Source organism: Chlorocebus sabaeus, chromosome 25, assembly GCF_047675955.1.
Source record: "Chlorocebus sabaeus isolate Y175 chromosome 25, mChlSab1.0.hap1, whole genome shotgun sequence".
NCBI lineage: Eukaryota > Metazoa > Chordata > Mammalia > Primates > Cercopithecidae > Chlorocebus > Chlorocebus sabaeus.
Genome location: NC_132928.1, coordinates 58,291,675 through 58,297,002, shown reverse-complemented (window position 1 = coordinate 58,297,002; position 5,328 = coordinate 58,291,675).

The following is a 5,328-nucleotide window of genomic DNA, read 5'->3' as shown; positions in this document are numbered from 1 at the left end:
ATAAAGACTTGAAACCAACCCAAATGTCCATCAATGATAGACTGGATTAAGAAAATGTGGCACATGTATACCATGGAATAATATGCAGCCATAAAAAAGGATGAGTTCGTGTCCTTTGTAGGGACATGGATGAAGCTGGAAACCATCATTCTCAGCAAATTATAGCAAGGACAGAAAACCAAACACCGCGTGTTCTCACTCATAGGTGGGAATTGAACAATGAAAACAGGGACACAGGGTGGGGAACATCACACACCAGGACCTGTCATGGTGTTGGGGGAGGGGGGAGGGATAGCATTAGGAGATATACTTGATGTAAATGATGAGTTAACAGGTGCAGCACACCAACATGGCACATGTATACATATGTAACAAACCTGCACGTTGTGCACATGTACCCTAGAATTTAAAATATAATAATAAAAAAAATTATCAAAGAAATAATACGAAGGGTCGCTGAGCACTCAACACCATGAGTGAAACAAGCCTCAAAGCACGGCCCATTAGAGTTCTGTTTTAAATATAGTTTAAAACAGAAGTTTAAGTGGCCTGTTACAAATATTAATGAGAATATCACATATAATAAATAGATACAGGAGTCCAGAGCTCAGGGAAAAGTCAGGGTTGGACACAGAAATTATGAGCTCATGCCTGTAATCCCAGCACTTTAGGAGGCCAGGCAGGTGGATTACCTGAGGTCAGGAGTTCAAGACCAGCCTGGCCAACATGGTGAAACCCTGTCTCTACCAAAAATACAATTAGCTGGGTGTGGTGGCAGGCACCTGTAATCCCAGCTACTCAGGAAGCAGAGGCAGGAGAACTGCTTGAACCCGGGAGGTGGCGGTTGCAGTGAGCCAAGATCTAGCCACCACACTCCAGGCTGGACTACAGAGTGAGACTCTATCTTGAAAAATATATATGAAAATTGTAAGCCACACATTCCTACCAGCTCTAATAGAAAAGGATACTATGTATAAATCTGAAACTCAGTCATCTTGCTTACTCTTGTCCCTGGATCTGTATCCAAGTGGAGATGCCTAGCAGGTAGCTGGATATTCATGTCTAGAGCTCTTGAGAACAGTGGGTGATATAGAACATAGCAGTCTGTAAATAAGTTACACAACAGTATGTCTTAAAATATTGTTCTATGTATTAACAGATTAACTCAAATCACTAGAAACAATTCTAGGAGGGACCAAAATAATCTAGTACAAGTAAGCAGGTACTTGATGTTCTAGAAGGACTGTGTATCACTTAGAAATCTTCCCTTAATATTATCCCTCTCAAATGAGCTTTTGGCAAGAATTTGACTCCCTACACATACGTAGTCGCTTGAGGAATTCTCTCTCCATACATTGATGATCAATTCTGCCAATGTATACGGAAACATTTAGACAACAATGAGAGCCCAAATTTCTATACCATAGAGCTTGCCTGTAATACTTTTAGCCTAGACGCTTCTCTAAGCTCATGTTACCAATTGTACAACAATGAGAGCCCAAATTTCTATACCATAGAGCTTACCCGTAATACTTTTAGCCTAGACGATTCTCTAAGCTCATGTTACCAACTGTACAACTAGTTAAAGGAAAAAAGAAAAACGTCAATGAAGTGTTTTTATTTTCATCTTAGCATCTTACTTTGTGGTGGACTCTTCCAGATATTCTAATTGCAGCATGTAATCCTGGGTAATTAAATGAATTTGCCTGCTTATTTTGTATGGACCAACTAACTGTTGGAAATATCTACTGAAAATGAATATATAAAATAGGTATATTTTCTGGTCTCATGGATGGAAACTAAATAAGCCATCACAAAATATTTAATTACAGATTGTATGGCTGGATGCGATGACTCACACCTAATCCCACACTTTGAGAGGCCAAGGCGGGTGAATTGCTTAAGCTCAGAAGTTCGAGACCAGCCTAGGCAACATGGCAGAACCCCATCTCTACAACAACAACAACAAAATTAGCCAGGCATGGTGGTACACACTTGTGGTGCCATCTACTCCAGGAGGCTGAAACAGGCAGATTGCTTGACCCCAAGAGGCAGAGGTTTCAGTGAGCTGAGATTGTGCCACTGCACTCCAGACTGGGTAATAGAGTGACACTCTGTCTCAAAAAATAATAATAAAAATAATAATTACAGTTTGTGAAAAATGCTTTGAAGGAACAGTCCAGTAGAGAGAATGACAGAGTACCTATCAGGCCTCTTGAGCCCAAGCCAAGCCATCATAAACCCTGTGACCTGCACATATACATTCAGATGGCCTGAAGCAACTGAAGAACCACAAAAGAAGTGAAAATAGCCAATTCCTGCCTTAACTGATGACATTCCGCTATTGTGATTTGCTCCTGCCCCGCCCTAACTGACTGTGTGACATTCCTTCTCCTGGACAATGAGTCTCAGGAGCTCCGCACCCTGCACTTTGTGACCCCCGCCCCTGCCCGCAAGAGAAACCCCCCTTTAACTATAATTTTCCACTACCTACCCCAATCCTATAAAACTGCCCCACCTCATCTCCCTTTGCTGACTCTCTTTTTGGACTCAGCCCACTTGCACCCAAGTGAAATATACAGCCTTGTTGCTCACACAAAGCCTGTTGGTGAACTCCCTTCACATGGACTTGTGTGACAGTAACCTAATTTAAACTGTGAATGGGGTGTATCAAGGAAGAGCTCTTTGAGAAAGTGAGGTTTAAACTGAAACATAAAGAATGAGTAATAGCTCTTCCAATAAAGAGTGTAAGATTAGGCATATTCCAGGCAGAAGTATAGCACGTAAGCATTCCCTGAGACAAAAAAAAGAGAGTACTTCACATTGCTGAAAATAGGCCCTTAGGGCTGGAAATCAGTTGGCAAGAAGATGGTCAGGGAAGGATTCTGAAGTCAAAGCCAAATAAACCAAATAAATGAAGATCTTATTAGGTCATGGTACAGAGTTCTGATTGTACCTAAGATAAGTATTGTAAACAAAAAGATGACATGATTTGATTTATGTTTCTAAAATTTAAAAAGTACTACAGACGGATTTTATAATAATCATCCACTTTAAGCCAGTTTAAGGAGTTTCAGTAAATTTACACACTTGTGCAACCATCGCTGCAGTCACCCAAAGTTCATTTGTGCCCATTTGTGCCTATTTGTACCCACCCACTGCCCAAGGAAACCACTAATCTGATTTCAGTCTCAGTAAGTTTGCCTTTTCTAGAAATTTCTTTTTCTTTTTTCTTTTTCTTTTCTTTTCTTTTCTTTTTTTTTCCTCTTTAAGACAAAATCTATTTCTGTCACTCAGGCTGGAGTGCAATGGCACAATCTCGGCTTACTGCAACCTCTGCCTCCTGGGTTCAAGCAATTCTCGTGCTTCAGCTTCCCCAGTAGCTGGGACTACAGGCATGGGCCACCATGCCCAGCTGATTTTTGTATTTTCAGTAGAGATGGGGTTTCACCATGTTGGCCAGCCTAGTCTTGAACTCCTGGCCTCAAGTGATCCATCTGCCTTGGCCTCCCAAAGTGCTGGGATTACAGGCATGAGCCACTGCGCCCAGCCAGAATTTTCATATAAATTAAATACACTATGTGGAGTTTTGCGTCTGACTCGTTCTATTTAGCACAATGTTTTTGAGGATCATCAGTATTATTGAAGCTGTCTTCACAAGGTTAACAAGAATTCTGGAGAAAAATGTAGTTATAATTAGGCATTATTCAGGTTGCACTTTGACCCACTTTCTTGTAACCAAAAGTCACATGACACTAGAAACTGACCATTTGCATCCCAGTTGTTCCTATAGATAGGATTTCTGATATTAGGATCATTAGGCTTTTGTTTAATAAATGCTTAAGCAGATCCTGAATTCCAGTGGAACAGCTGACAGCAACCAGATTAAAGACCCCAAGGAGGAACCAAGTCAGCATGAGAATACTTTCTTCATCTCCTGCCCCCATGACTTCACCCTGCACTCTGACCAATCAACAGTCTCCACACTTCAGCCCACTGTGAAACCCTTAAAAACCCTACCCCCAAGCTCCTCAAAAAGATGGATTTGAGGTTTCCTCCCATCTCCTTGTTCAGCAGCCTTATGATTAAAACTCTTTCTCTGCTGCAACCTGGTGTCTCAGTGCATTGACTTGCTGTGTGCATGGGGCAGTGAACCTATTACAATTACACTGTGTGTATCAACAGTTTGTTTCTTTTTATTGTTGAGTAGCATCTGGTGGTATGCATATAACACATGTTGTTTATCCATTCGCCAGTGGATGGACAATTGGATTGCTAGCTATTACAAAAGACCACTGTGAACTTCATCTACAAGTATTTGTGTGGATATATGCTTTCTTTCTCTTGGCTAGGTTCCTAATAGTGGAATTGCTAGGTCCTATGATAAGTTCCTGCTTAACTTTTTAAGAACTTGCTGAACTGTTTTCCCAAGTGGTTACACCATTTTGCATTTCCATTAGAAAGGTATAGGGTTTTCCATTTCTCTACATCTTTACCAGCACTTTTTATTGTCTGTCTTTTTTATTTTAGTCATTCTAGTTTGTGTGTGGTGGTATCTCTCTGTGGTTTTAGTTTACATTTCCCTAATCAGCAAAAACATTGAACATCTTTTCGTTTCATGTGTCCATTTGCCAGATGTATACATTCTTTGGTGAAGTGTCTATTCAAATATTTTGGCCATTTTATAGATTGGGAATTTTGTCTTATTTTGAGTTATAAGAGTTCTTTATCTATTCTGGATATTACTCTTTTATCAGATACCTGATTACAAATATATTCTCCTAGTCTATGGCTCGCCTGTTTATTTTCTTGCTGTTTAGGAATTTGAATAGATGGGGAAATGAGTTTGCAGGTTATGCAAGTTACAAAGCTACTGCCTTAGTACAGGCAAAAGATGTTGGTTTAAAAATGGGGGAAGTAAAGGCCAGGTGCAGTGGTTCACGCCTATAATCCCAACACTTTGGGAGGCCAAGGCAGGTGGATCTCTTGAGTCCAGGAGTTTGAGACCAGCATGGGCAAGAAGGCAAAACTCCGTCTCTACAAATAATACAAAAATTAGCCAGGCGTGGTGGCATTTGCCTGTGGTCCCAGCTACTGGGAGGCTGAGGTGGGAAGATTGCTTGAGCCTAAGAGGTGGAGATTATAGTGAGCGGTGATTGCACCACTGCATTCCAGCCTGGGTGAGAGTGAGACCTCATCTCAAAAAAAAATTAAAAATTAAAATTAAAAAGGTGGGCAAGTGAAGGTGGAGAACAACTGACAGATTACAGATATATTTTGAAGGTGGAATCCACAGGACTTAATGATGAATTGGGCATGTGATGCAAA